Genomic DNA, 14,185 nt, shown 5'->3' with positions numbered 1-14,185 from the left:
TTGCTAGTTGCCCCCTTGGTCTCCTTCTTGTGGCGTCTACAAGGATGGATGGGCTTATTTTTAAAGTACAATTGGTCATCTCACAACCTGCTGTGTATTTACTCAGTGATCCACTTGCATAGCTCTTGTTTACTTTTGGTAAATTACTTCTAATCATGAGCACATGCTGTGCTAAAGGCAAGAGCCAAATAAATAAATCCTGTTTGTGCAAAGATGCACACGTATTGGAGAAAAATAAATAAAAAGAGATGTCCGTGCACACAAAGACACTCTTTGGCCATTTTAGCGCTGTACTTTTGCAACATGCTGGAATGCTTACGTCTCTGCCACACGACACAGCTGTTCATACTTGATGCCAGTTAGAAGCTACAGAAAGTAGAAGCAAGCAGCTTTCTAAAAATGCTACTTTGCATTTCTGAGCTGCAGTATGATGAGGCCAGGCTGTGTGTCTGTCTGTCTGTCTGGCTGCTGTGCCAGGGCTGGAGAGGGAGTCAGGAACAGTTCCACAGATCTAGGCATTAAACTAATGTGCTGGGATCAGGGGCCAGCGCCTCGCAAGCTGTCTCTTTGGCTGAAGGCTACAATACAAATGGGCAGTGAGTCATCACTGGTGGCGGCGATGGCACGGAAACCAAACACCTGCCTAAGTCCTGTTCCAGGCCCCATAAACACATATATTTCCATCTATCTAATGTCTCCTCCGGTTGTGATTAGTGTGATCAACAATGGACCCAGGTGATGAGATTAATGCTTCTGCTTTGTTGACCAGAGGGGCCGATGAGAACCCAAGACTGGTGGCGTCCATGGGCGGAGTCATACAGCACAACAGGAAACACCGTTATAACACACAGTGCTGCTTATTAAATGTACATCCATCACTATATATCTGTGATTTAGCTCTCACTGACCCCAGCTGGGGAAATTTATAGTGTTCAATTAGATGTTCAACAACAGGGCCATCATTCTTTGTTACAAATAATTAATGTGCTACTTATGAATGTATGAGACTCTACCCTGAGCTTCAATCACATCAAAAACACATTTATCTTTGAAAGAGCCCTCGACTTTTACTTATTTAGATACAATATGAACTAGATACTGTATTTTATCAGCAAAAATAACTGCAGCAGGAAGACTTAATAACTCAATTTGAAAGGAGCTTTATTTTTACTCCCAGTGATGAATTCCTCTTGACACGCTCACTGGCGGAGGAGAGGAAGTTTCCTGACTGTGCTCCGGAGTGAAGCTGTTTCGTCTGTTCAAGTCGATTTTTTGATTTTTTTTTCCTTGAGTCATCTTTATGTCTCTCTAATTTCATTTCTGATCCGTCTCTACCTTAGCATTGGCGCATTGGGCAGAAGCGGTGGAGGAGCGAGATGGGAGCAATGGATTTGTTGTCACACCGCCATCACCTTTCAGCCCCTTGACACTGAGAGTAAGGTAAAGAAAATGAAAATGGGATCCCTCTGAGACCTAAAGTATTGTGTCTTTTCAAAAGGATATGATGCAGAGTTTAGTTTCATTTTCAGCTGAGGTATATCTTTGGAGTGTGGAGGTGGTAAGGTTGCACTAAAAAGCCTGGTGAAGTCTGCAGGTAGATTTCCTCCTCCTATGAATCATGACTTGCTGTCTTTTTCCTTCCAAAGCTCTCCCCCATCGCCAATGTCACCCGGGTCTATTCTCAATGCTGTGTCTCCAGAGAAACTTACATTCACTTCTTGTCTGGCATTAGCAATTACCGCCACTGTGGAAAGGTCAGGGGATGTTTTTAAAATGCGACCCAGGCCTTTGCCTGACTGCTCTGCTGAAATGTTGTCATACATTTATTGGGTATCAAATTAAGCTTCCACACGTAGTGCCAAATAGAAAGCCTTGACACGCTGACATTTCCTAACCAAGGTGAGAAGACTCTCTGTCACTCTCCGTCCTTCATCACGTATCATATAATCCCTGGTGTTTGATTATTCAAAATTAATTTGCAAGTGCATTTTAGGGTGTTTTAATACGAGAACCTCATTTGACGACTAGAATACACACGCAAGAGAAATAATGTAGATTCATCTTCTGTTTGTATTCTAAATTTATGTTTTAATTTGACAGATTTAATAGATATGGATCTAATTGACTGTGAGGTAATTATACAGACCAGGAGAGACAATACCCTTTTCCTCAAGCTCCAAAATGAATTCCCATGTTCACACAATGCTTAATCTACTTTAAGGTTGATAACAGAATTGTCAAATATGTGCAGTAAGCACATTAAATATCATAATTAGTTATTTCTACATTTCATGCCAGATTACACAGAATGTACGACACAATGGCACACACATTTCAGGTAACATATATTTGAGATAACCCTTCACATTCTTATCTGAGTGTTTAATTGCTCTTAGTTTCATTCAGAGTTTTAATCCTGTTCATTGAGCTGAGTCTGCGCTATATGGCGCAGGCTTTAAGGTTTGCCCACTCTCTTCCATTTTGATTGTAATGGTAAAGTGTGAGCCCTAATGTGAGCCTAATTCACTTCACCCCTCAGCAGTTTAGGCTTTGCCTCATCCATCTCACTTAGAAACTGCACAGCTAGCCAGATCCCCGCTGTATAAAGACATCAGCTTTATTACACGGCCTAACACAAGGATGCTAAATTATTTATCTTATTTAGCTATGGTATTGCAAATAACTGTTCGACACAGAGTAGTGGGATTCTAGTTATAGCCTTCCCTGTCCACTATTCTGCGTTACTGGATTGTGAAGGAGGTGCATGAATAATAAAGAGAAAACATTTTCCAAAGGTCACATCTGTATATATCAGATTTTGTTTGGTTTGCATTATAGAAGCTCAGTGAATGTCTATAAACACAGTGCAGACTGTAATTTAGCTGTCATGTTTTGGCAACCTGTTGTTTCTTTTTTTAAGATGAAATAATTCAGAATCTATTAAAAAATCTAAAGGGATGTGACAGCAAAACAGGTGTTCCATTCACATCGGCAACTTGATAGGAATATTAAAAAGCACGGATAAAGAGCACGTACATCACATAGGCTTACAAATGAGGCGAGCCAGTCTCTGTAGCAAGAAAAGATGAATACTCCTCCATATATAATTATAGGAAATGCATGCTGGGATATAGATTTGCTCCAAGCTAAATGGAACACAAGATGGATCACGGCCTCCTGATGAATAGATTTTCTGTGTCAGAAACATGAGAAAGCACGAGGTGAACCACATGGTGAACCCTGTGGCTACAGCAGTTTTACATACAAAAAGCATTCATCACATGTTGTTACTTATTAGTTAACCTTTTGTGGTTTCACTAAAATATTGGAAATACTGATTACAACAAGTCTATATGTCATTTGTTCCTACAGTCTAATACGACCCACAGGAGTGTTTCCTATACATGCATGCACATTTCTCCTCTTACCTGTTGTTCTATTTATCTATTATTTTGTTATGCCAAAGAGATGTTTGCCTTCTTTCTGGTATATTGAATACAAGCTGGCACACGGCTTATGTTGCTCAGAGCACCAAAAAAATAAAAATACAAATAACACGACAAATAATGGGGGGCGGCTGTGGCTCAGTGGTTCGATCCCTGACCATGGCAGCCTTCATGTCGAAGTATCCTTGGGCGTTCACCAGTATATAAAGGAATTCCTGATGGTGGCACGCGGCAAGTAGGGTAGCCTCGGCCACCAGTATGAATATGTGTGAATGAGTGAATTGCTGTCTGTAGTGTTAAAGTGCGTTGAGTGGTCGCAAATACCATACAAGTGCATCCCATTTACCATTTTCCAAATAGTCCAAAGACCTTGCTTGAGCAGTTTTATTTAGGAACTATTTTCTCTCTGAGGCTATGTTTACACGAGGACGGTCTGAACAGAAGACGCAAAAGTGGCGTCGCGTCTTCACTTTTTATTCCTCGTTTAGATTAGCATTTTCGGGAGGAAATCTGCGTGCATACGGTGACGCAAAAGTGTGTGAAATTCCATTGTATGCATGCTAGGCGGCATCACTTAAAGCGATAAGAGCATCTTTGGGTATGCAGAAGTTTTCACGCCACGCATTTTCATCAACTACTCCTTCCACAAAGTTATCCACCATCCACTAGATCTCCCAGGTCTTGTTCACATACTATCTGTACAGATCCTGTACATTTGGTGGAAAGACTCCTGTAAGTTTATTAGAGCTGTCAGAGCAGCTTGAAGGTCCGACGCATGGAAATAATACCACATGTTTGTTTATTTTCCTGTACTGGAGCATGGATGTGATGTAAACACGTACGTGACGTGAGCAGATCTGAGCAGAGTTTTGCGTCTTGTCAGTGTAGACGGACACGCTACGGCGGAGCTTATTTAACTTTTCCACTTTGGAAGGTGGTTTCAGATTTTTGCGTCTTTAAGCCCCCAAAACGCCGTCACCGTCTAAACGAAAGGCACTTCCGATAAAATATTTTGTCGTTTTTACCCGCGAGCGTCCTCGTGTAAACGGGGCCTGAAATACACCTGCCAATCGTATCATCAGACAGAAGGAAGCTAATGTACTGTTACCGCAAACTCACCTGATGTCCTTTTTAACGTTGTCACAGTCACACTTTGGTTATTTTTAGGCATAAAAACTACATGGTTAGGCTTTATAAAATATAGTTTTACGTAAAATAACTAACAAGGTAGATCAATTAGGGTAGATGATGCAGAACTGTAAAATGTGATTGTAGTTACACACAAATTAAATGACATGTGTAACTTGAAATTACAGCATTGACTTTTTGTTTCACTGGGGACATGAACCCCGCTCTCCTGGATCAAAGTGCTGTGTTTATTAATCCACCGATCCACCATACCTGCTCTAAGCTGACCTTCTCATTCTTCATCCTCACTTCCACCTTTGCTTCTGTCATAATTATTACGACCACTAGAGCCGCCTAACAATAAATGGAAATACAGGCTGTAGTAAGCTGCTGTATTAATGACATAGGGGTCGATTTTTGGGAGAGTCTCTGATTATATTGTGAAAGCTTTTTTATTCTGTAATGAATATTGTAATTGTAAGAGAGATAGGTTTGTGGCTGGTATGCAGAAACCTACAGTTCTATAGATTGGCTGGATCATTATCATCCAGTCTGCTTAGGCCTCTGTCTCTGCTGGCTTTGTGTTCAGACTCTGTTGTTCCACCTCCTTGGAGCCAGGAAAAGATAAGGGCACAAGAACAATGGGGGAGCCAAGGTGCATCATTTGTTTGGTTGATAAATTGTTGATAGCATTTCTGATAGGAGACCATGGCCTTTACCTGAGCGTGACGCCCCCTCGGCCCTTATACTGCCATATTCCTCCTCTGGCATAGGCACAATACTAATAAATAATGATAGGAGGGCCAACTCTGGGATGGTCCAATGTTTGAAGAAAAACAAATTGTTTTATGACCTTACTGTATACACTTCTGATATGCTTTAAGCATGCTGTAATAAAGAGGGAACTTAGCTCTTTATAATTCAGTGTCTGACTTGTTCGAGTGCAGCTGGGTTTCCAATTTTGTTATGATTCTTTTGTCCCTCCCAATTCTCAGTTCAATCTTGGCATCTACCAGTCTCCCTCACCATTCTCATTTTGCAACACTTGTGCTGCTGTAATTGGCTTGGTTTTTACTCCTCCTTAAGAGCCAATCTGAGCCACACACACAAGGCTTCACCAAAGATAAACACACAAGCTCCATCTCCCACCAAGCTTGTATGAGAGCTGTTAAGAAAAGGTTAGTTACGATAATAATAGTAATAATAGGAAAGGGGGGATGTGTGTGGAGTTATGAATCATATAACAGTGTTCTCATTCAGAATCATGTGAAGAGGGTTATGACAGTAAGAACTTTGTTGAAGCAAGTGTTAAATCAAACACACACAGAAGCATTTGGTACAATATTACCTTGATTCTGTATGTGTTCACAATTTGGGGAAATGGGAGAAATCCAACAACAAGCATATGAGCACAACCCTGTATGAAATAGATTTATTTAAGGAACTAGATATGAGGATACATTTGTTTGAGGGACGACAAACAAAACCAAGTTAAATTTCACTTTAATGGTCGACATGTCATGGGGGGGAAAAAGACAAAAATTGGCCACAAACAAGAAGCACATCCACTGGGAAAAGTAATCAAAGCTCCCACACAGTAAATGGAAAAATAACACCTTGATTTACCGTGTGAGCAAGAGCTACACCCCTGTGAAAGACATCCCTCTGAAAAGTATTTTTGGGAGTAACAGGGACAAATGTGTGCAATTTCAGAGACTCAGTCAGGAGACGGGCAGAGGGAGAAGAGGAAGCTTTCCTTACTGTCACGCTGCTCCTTGTATTTTTATCTGCCTCTCCATGTGATTAATGCCAGCTAAAAGCCCCTCTGACCTTTCTGATGGATTTATGGACTTCACGGTACAATAACTTAGTGTTTCCTTGTGCATTCATTTTCCCTACATTGATATTTGTCATTTACAGGGTTCGGAGTTTGGCCTTTTCCCTCCTACATGAATTGTTTCTTTCCTAAGTTGATTGGCTCACAGTCCCTCAGGCTCACTGGGAGGTGTAAGTGGTCTGGTGTCATCTCAACAGATGCATCACAGTTCTATGTTGTTAATGAGATGGTGTGAGCCACTGATGTGCAATGCGGCTTGGTTTATACCTACATATTCTGAAAGTGAGAAACTGCTTTATTTTTAGGCCAATCAATGTATGTGCACCTGCTGGGCATATCAGCTTCCTGATCGTTTAGAGTTTTCTAGTGGAGAATGTGACATTGATAGTACATCTTTGTATCTTTTTCACATGTGCGTCTAAGTTGAAGAAGCTGCTGGGAAAAATACATACGTCATGGTGCATAACTTTAGTGTGAAAAGTAATTTCTTAGACATTCAAGTTATGCTTATTATCTTTTGAGAAAGGGAACCCACCCAGAACTACAACACACTTGAGCCAGTAGGACTCATCCAGCATCATGGGTTGTCTTTTGTTCTGTTTTTCTGCCCCCTAAAATTGGTAGCAACTGATTTGATCGGCGCTGGTATTTTGATTCTGTGTAGGCAGGCAATAAAAATGCAGTAATTCGAAATATCCTGGTGAGACAGCTGACGCTGTTATTATACGTGGTTAGCTGTTACTTAGTCCCATTTGTGATTTGATTACTCCCTACATTACTCTCTGACTCTTTACATTAGGTAATCTGTGTTGTGATTTGAATTACCGGGTATGGTAGTGGGCAGTGTTTCGCTGTAGCAAGAAGTGAATATCAGGGACCGTATTTTGAGAATACTCTCCGTGGTGTCTTAACTCTGAGGGGAAACTCAATTTTCTTAGTGTTTTATCACTAAGAGCAACTCTTTAAGCTTTAAGAACATGGCCCCAGATGGCAAGGCTTCAAACTTATCACAATGAGAGCAGTTAAGAGTAATTGTCTGGTCTGTTTGCCATACTGGCAGAAAGCTGTTCTTAGCATCAACGATGGGGCGTAACGCATATTAACGCACATTAAGAAGAGTGATCACACAATATGCGATTTTGTTATTCAAGTGTCCAATAGTTCATCAGAAGAGATGATCGCACTGTGAGTCACTGACTTAATAATAACGACTTCTATCATTTTTTCCCTCCATGTTATAATTTATTTTGCAGTGACATTTACACAAGGAAGTTATTAATGAAGCATTCTGTCCTCTGGTGTGCCATTACATAAAGGATGATAAATCTTTTTTTCTCAGCATGCCAGTTTATCTATTCTTGACTCCAGAGAAAGAACTTATCTCCAAGAAGAAACCTGAGTTGAAAACTAAATCGGCAGCATTGTGTTCTAATATGAGGCATCTCTCACAACATGATCAACTCGACCGCCACTGACGTCTGACCTCTCTCTCCTTCAGCTGAGTCTTTCTATCGGCCATTAACAGAAGAAGAAGGCTTGCTCAGCTTTCTGCACTTGTCGGCTGTGGTTAGTGTCATGAGTTTGTTAGGATCACAGGCACTGCTTCAGGCAACAATGAGACATTGCTTGATTTACACCCATTATTTTCTTGTATTTTCAGTGGGATATGAAGGAAGAAAAAACAACTCTTTCTGCACGGAATATCTGACTCTGATGGAAGAGGCAGCAGTTAACACAACATTTTATACACTTGTAGTAGAACTGTAAACTTTATTTTAGTAAAAAAACAAATGAAATAATTTGTCTATTAAATGATTAATGGACGCAAAAATAATCTTAACAATTTTACTTTTGAGATTATAATTTATGACATAACACTAGCTGATTACAGCATTAAATCTGGTTTGATTATTAATTCACTAATATAGAATGACAAAAAAAGATTGAGGATAAGGATATTATTTTTTATTTTTTATTATAAGTAACAAATTGAATTAAAAAAAACAACAATTATTCTACAGTATTGTCAGAACAGTTCCATTCTGATATAGTAGCTTATCAATCTGTGCCATAGAACTTCATTATTTCCCAAAAACAATTAAAAACAAATGGATTGCAATTGCATTTAATAATCCTTTTTACATTTGTTGTAATGAAATTTGGCGAATAATGGGTGAAATGGATGGTGGCTGTGGAGCTATCTATAGCCCGAGCTGAGATGGCTCAAAGTGTTCAAGGCTCGGTGAAGACAGATTTCCCCTTACAAAGCCGTGTCAGTTGTCCCATAACTTAACAGGTACAGACAGCTTCCTTTTTGTCTCCAATGATTGTCCCGCCACCTCAGACAAACCCTTCTCGAAATTTGGGCTCCTACATGAAGCTCTCCATCTCGGTGAGTAAGTGCAGCCAGGTCCCAGGCAGACACCGTGAAATGGGCACGGCTCTGGATCAAAGAGCAGGGCCAGTCAGCCCACACTACCCATAGCTGGTCCATTTACCATGGCCCATTAGTGTGATCATGCTTTGCTGGCTCCACAACCCTGGCATTCATTCATCCTGCTGTGCTGAGGGTGTTTGACCACACTAATGTTCAAGGTACTCTGCTCAGCTCACTAGGTAGCTCCAGCGCTAATAGCCCCGGGCTCTGCAGGCAGGTAATGACTACAGACCAGGCGAGACATGCAAGATTGATAGTTTTGATTAGATGGGGTATCTTAGGGAATGTGATGCTTAGGCTTATTGATTTGTGTTGTGTGTGTGATATCAATCATGACACCAACCACATATTGCAACATTAGTAATGTCGGGCTGATGAGATTCTTATAAACTACCAGGCTATTGTCTTTTAATTGACAAAACAGATGAAACTATATCATACACATTAAAAAATGAAGATGATAAATGATGGTGATAAGGCATTAGTCATGATGATCTCAATAAAGGAACCTCCACGTGTCCATTGGTGGCAAAGTGTTAAGTGCAAGGTGACATTGTGTGTTTGTGTAATGTAGTGTATGACTGGTTGTTGAGTTGTCTGCACATGCACTTTGTGTTTTGTGACTGTCATAATGTAAAGGCCACTATTCCTGTCATCCCAGTGATTTATTACCCAGCCTGGAGCCCTATGGCCTGGCTGTGCCCATCTCCCCAGGCCACAGGAGTCACATCACATCGACAAACAGCACAATATTGCCCCGCTACGCTTCACTGATGCCAGCTGACACATGAATCTTGTCCGTTGATACCGTGGTGTTATGTTGGAAACCTGGCAGGTCAAGTATTGGAGCAAAGGGTTAATGTGAAAATAGATTAAAACCCCTGCGAGTAAAGTGGGATTGTGTTCCGCACCTCTGTCTAAGTATGGAGCAGTGCTATATGATGTGTGGGCTTAGGTGAGCTAAGCTTCTAAAAAATGTCACAATTTCGTCTGGAAGAGTTGGACATTTAAGTGATGACTCAGCTTTTCTGGCCTGCTCCGCTGTACAACGTGTTCTGTTTGCTGCTTAAGTCCCCCCGTCTCTGTAAATAGCTTTGTCTGGAATGCACAAATTAGAGGACCAATTAGTCAAGTAGTCTCTTCTATTCAGTGTTGCATGAAGTGGACAAGGCTTGAACTCCATTACATCTTTTGACCTCTTCTCTGACTGACACAGGAGTCTGTCCGCAAATATTGTAGTTCAGTTTTTTCATCTCCCTGTCTTTCATGGCATTTGTGTAGTACATCCACAGCAGTACTGACTAGGGATGTAAGAAATTACACATACACTTGGGTATCACAATATTATGTTTTGTGATACTATATTGTATTGATTCTCAAAAACACTATTGATTTTTAATTATTTGTTTATTGCATGCAAAGATTCTTGCAGATCCCAATGTTATTGCATAATTGCATACTTTTTTAATTACAAACACTGCATATTGCTTAGCCTTAAATAGTCACAATACTTTGACTAGGGCTGGGCGATATGGCTTAAAAATAAAATCTCAGATTTTTTCACAGCAAACCTGATTCACAATTTTTTTTCCTTCTTAAAAAACACACTACAAATGACAAAGAAATTATTCAAAACAAGTTTTGCTTTTATCTTCTGTGATTTGAACAAAATTTCTCCTTAGGGAACAAGTGCAACAAGCTTAGCCTGTACTTCACCCATCTCTCTTCTTCTTTTCCAGCTATAGGAAAAGGCAGCAACAGCCTTTTAACAACCCCAATGGCACGTTCGATCCGTGGGTCCTTCACACCGTTCTCTGTATAATAAAGAAAGAAAGAAAGAAAGAAAGAAAACACAAACAAGACAATTCTTACGGCATGAACTATTCACACTCATATTTGTCAATGTGTCACAACAATGTGTCTTTTTACACGTTTCAACATTTTACACACACACACACACACACACACACACACACACACACACACACACACAAACACAATAATAGTAATAATTTCCTGATAATGTAATAAATTCATTTAATTAAAATTTTTTTTACTGATAATGTAATCCCTCATTACATCATTTGGAATTTATTATGTTTTTGTGTCCACAATTTTTACCACCACTTGAATGCCTCATTGGCCATTAGACTTTAACCTACGGCGTTGTGCAGTCTTTGTCCGAAGCATTGGAGGTTGGGCCACTTATTGTCAGGCTGCATGGTTCGGCTCGACCATAGGTCTGTTAAAAAAACAGACCTCCTCCAGCTGTCTAGTGATACGTTCCCGTGTGCAGTTGTACAGGTGAGGCAAGGCAACTCCGGCAAAATACTTGCGGCTTGGTAGCACATACCTGGAGTCGAAAGTTTTCAACATGTGGATAAACCCTGGCTTTTCCACTGTGTAAATGGGAATGATATCTTTAGCAATATGCAACGCGACTGCATCAGTAATAGTTTTCCACCGCGTCCCTTTCTTATCACACGGGACACAATATGAAAATGAATCCACTAATGTAGACTGTTTTAGTGTGTTTGTGGGCTGCGGACCTGTATATGTTGCAGAGAGCAACATTTCTCCCACTCAGCTGCATGCCTCTGCTTGATGTGCTGGAATACATTTGTTACAACAGCTTTCAAACAAACTTTGCAGTGGATTGTTGTTTATTTGCTGTCCGACGCTCATCCTGGCTTGCTGCCATGTGGTGTGTATCTGTGGAGAGGCGGGGGGAGGGGTCAGTGCACTCTGACCTACGGAAGCCCAAAAGGAGCAGCAGTGTTGTGGAAGTTTAACCCATTGACGCCTAAAACGCCTGTAAAACCTCTGGGCGATTTTAAAATAAGCCCCTTAAACCTGAAGTTTTTCTGGAAATTCAACAGAAGTGTCAACGCTTCTACTAAATAATAAATTTTTCAGCCTCTGTAGCAAATAGAAATGAAATTCAAAAAGTATTTGAGAGCTTATACAAATACTACAAAACGACTTATCCGCTTTCCAGGCTTCAATGGGTTAAGAGAAACCGATTTTAACTAAAAATAAATCGTGTTTAACTACAAATTTGAATTAATCAATAAAATCGATTTATCATCCAGTCCTACATGCAAACACACAGACTCACAGTTTTTAGGGTTTCTCTTTAGTTGTTAGTAAAACTGTGTGAGAAACCAGAAATAAGGTAACTCTAACAATAGAAGTTACTGACCTCCTATTTTGTCATACAGGTATGTTCAGTTAAAAGTTTTGCATCATGCTTTTAAGAGTTGTTTCCAGCAAACTCCAATAAACAATGTGTCAGACTAAATATCCCTGAAACTTGCCAGTGAGCCATGACTTTGTTAAACTTCAGTTTTCTCTTTTAATTTTTAATGTTAAACTGACGCTTGAATATTAAAGCTAATGATTTGGCGCTCAACCACTTTTATTCCAGTGAGCAATAAATTCCAGAAATAGCTTAGTAATATTCATGGCTTGCTCACGGCATGGCTGTGAGATGATAATGTTGGTCTGTGGGTCAGTCCACCCCCGAGGGTGACATTTTTGGCTTTCAGATGTAGATGGAAGGATAGAGATGTAAAAATCCTGAGAACTTCTACATTACAGAGCTGTAACAAATTAACCGGAATGTGATCATACTGAGCAAAATTTGCACTTTGTCTCTAGCCGCTAACAGTAAATGACCCCTCATGTTGAGTCAGTTATCTTAGGTCAACATATTCAAATGTGTATTTCATATCTTAGGAATTTGTATTTCTCGTCCGACGTATGTTAATTTATGTTTGATCATGAATCGTGCTGAGACATTTGAACCCTTGTTTGTTTTGGGGCAGCAAAGATCTACTGGCAAAAAGAAAGCAGACATCCATCTCCTCGAGCTGTGATTTAAACCATATGTCCTTTAATAGGGCTAACGAGAGGCTGTTAAGGGCCACTAAGTTGGCCCCCACGGCGGAGGCTTGTTAATGTCACTGTCACGTTGTCGATCTCTGCCGTGAGATCAAGGACATGAAGGGTGGAGAGGAACCGAGGGGAGATGGGGAGAGGAGGGTTTCTCATCATCACACTGGTCCTGCATTCCCCTCCTATAAACGAGAACATTTCACACACACCCTAATTGCCCTGTGAATTATTAACCTTAATAGATATACGACGCCGGATCGTCCTGTCTGATGCATTTGGAGGTCTAAGGCAAGTCCTTCAGCCCCGTGAACACACGTGTACATGTTTTATCATCTTCAGAGACACTTTTTGACTCTCATCACACAGATTACACTCAACACCATTAAACTAAGTCCAGTGCAAATGAATGTAATGAGTGTGTGGATATAATTAGTGCTCGCATTAAGAGGCCTGGCTACTATTATTTTTGCAAACCTGCAGGAGAAGCTTTACAATGTATAAAAATATTTAATATAACATAATATTTATATTCCTCCCTTTTCCACTTTAGCTGCCATTCTAAGCGCTCCCCTCCAGCAGGGGAAGGAAATCTGATTTATTTACTTGACTCAACACTTTTCAACGCTATGATCTCAGATAACATACTGTATATTTAATAATTCAGCGTGCTTTGAATTAATAATGCATATTCCACTGTCTCGGTAAATGACAATGTAAATGTCACACTGTGCATTTGATCAGAATTTGATGCAGCATCCTGAGTAAAGGCTTCAGCAAAGAGACATGCTGTGTAATCAGTAAGGGTGTAACGATTCACAAAAATCACGGTTCGATACGTACCTCGGTTTTGAGGTCACGGTTCGGTTCATTTTCGGTACAGTATGGAAACAAAATGCAAAACCTAAATATGCATGTTATCTATTTGCATGCTAATAATTACAAACAACAAATATATTTTGCTTGCAAACCAACAAGTTAATGTGACATTACACAAATATGAAAATAAAATAAAAAATAAAACACAATTGCAAAGTTCTGCCTGGTAAAAATTTAAATAAAATGTTCTCAGGTAAACAAAATATAGATAAAATAAGCTTTCCAATAAATAAAATATTCTCAAATATACAAAAAATACATTAAATATTATAAAACTAAAACTAAAGCCAATTGAAACTGTTTTTAAACAAGCTCTGAAAGTATTAGATAAAAAAACAAAAACGTACCATCACTGTCAGATATTAAAAAAAACATGAGCGCTAGCACTTTATATTTACTGTGCAATCGGGCAATCTGCAATATAATTACGCACCTAACACTTTAACACTTCAGCACTCTGCACTTTAATCAACCCTTTGATATAATAAACATAGCGTTTAACACTAGTGAATTACGTTTGGTCCCCTGACCCCTGACCTTTGACCCCTGGCCTGTATGTTCCAT

General features: G+C 39.9%; 1 long non-coding RNA gene across 1 annotated transcript in view; it reads left to right on the top strand.

Moving 5' to 3' along the window:
• The window catches only part of LOC131972070 (uncharacterized), a 71,068-nt gene that overhangs the window by 40,559 nt on the left and 16,324 nt on the right, over window positions 1–14,185 (top strand). Inside the window, exon 2 of the long non-coding RNA XR_009394429.1 lies at window positions 1,341–1,440. This is a non-coding gene — a long non-coding RNA (uncharacterized LOC131972070). The remainder of the gene's footprint in view (window positions 1–1,340; window positions 1,441–14,185) is intronic.

Source organism: Centropristis striata, chromosome 5 (genome assembly GCF_030273125.1).
Source record: "Centropristis striata isolate RG_2023a ecotype Rhode Island chromosome 5, C.striata_1.0, whole genome shotgun sequence".
Taxonomy (NCBI): domain Eukaryota; kingdom Metazoa; phylum Chordata; class Actinopteri; order Perciformes; family Serranidae; genus Centropristis; species Centropristis striata.
This window is presented reverse-complemented; position numbering and strand designations above follow the sequence as displayed.